Source organism: Octopus bimaculoides, chromosome 22 (genome assembly GCF_001194135.2).
Source record: "Octopus bimaculoides isolate UCB-OBI-ISO-001 chromosome 22, ASM119413v2, whole genome shotgun sequence".
NCBI lineage: Eukaryota > Metazoa > Mollusca > Cephalopoda > Octopoda > Octopodidae > Octopus > Octopus bimaculoides.
Genome location: NC_069002.1, coordinates 8699428 through 8700623, shown reverse-complemented (window position 1 = coordinate 8700623; position 1196 = coordinate 8699428). Strand labels below are relative to the sequence as shown.

Here is a 1196-nt window from a genome sequence, read left to right as displayed (position 1 = left end):
ATGAAGCAAACCAATAAAATCCATAAACGATAGACTTTTTATCGATATTCGTAGAACCAAAAGTCGAAACGAAATAAAATAAAAACATAAAGGAGCGAAAGAGAAAAACAATGAAATCATATTCTAAACAACGAAGAAATGGTTAGTAACTGAGCCGCCATCAAAATGCAGGCACACATTGTAATTATTTCTATTGTGAAAGAATAAACAACCTGATAAAACAGAGCGCAATATACGTAATATGGACTGAATAGATTTTAGATCGGCACCGAAATAGTCTAGATTTGATATTGACCAATTTAGAAGAATATAGGAATTCGGATTACTTTCCGGCATTTGCAGGCTTCAGTAATTTTGTTATATCCTTTTCTATGAAACCTGAAAATCAACGGTAAATAGCTTCAAGTTCACAATTACAAAAGTAACATTCGCTTTCAGTGAATAACAGCAAATATAAAATTAACGAAGAGCCACGTTTCGTAATCCATATACAATCACACATACATATCTGCACATATATACGTTATAACAACGTACCAATACATACATACATACATACATACACACACACACACACACACACACACACACACACACACACACACACACACACACATATATATATATATATATATATATATATATATATATATATATATATATATATATAGGTGTATGTATGTTTACATTCATAAGTACATGTATATATGGTGAGATTTCAACGAGTAAGAGAGAAATATATTGTTATATAAGAAAAACCACAGCCTTCTTTAATGCAGCTATCCAGGTTTACTATTAATTAATTTCGTCATTTATCAAGCTGTTAAAAATAGCAAGACGGTTTGATAACTGCGTTAGCTACAGTTGGCGATTGGATGAGAAGGCACACTTGGGAACCGACAGGGAGAAAGACCCAGGGGAGGTAACCAGTACTACATACATTTGTTTGTATGTATGTATGTCATTATTCAGTTTATTTCAAGATTTCTTGCCGATAGAGAAATAACCGGTTTCTAACCTAGATCCAAGGTTCCTTCATTGGAATTTCAACATCAATAACAGGGTATCTTTATCTCTTATCTCTTTCAGTCATTAGACTGCGGCCATGCTGGGGTACCGCCTTGAAGAGCATTTAGTCGAATGAATCGACCCTGGTACTTACTTTTTGAACTTGGTACTTATTATATCGGGCTTTT

The 1196-nt window shown here is 33.5% G+C and overlaps 1 long non-coding RNA gene across 4 annotated transcripts in view; it reads right to left on the bottom strand.

Annotated features, from left to right (window-relative positions):
• Window positions 1-1196, bottom strand: part of LOC106873807 (uncharacterized) — a 77402-nt gene that overhangs the window by 52376 nt on the left and 23830 nt on the right. The gene's annotated exons all lie outside the window — the stretch shown is intronic.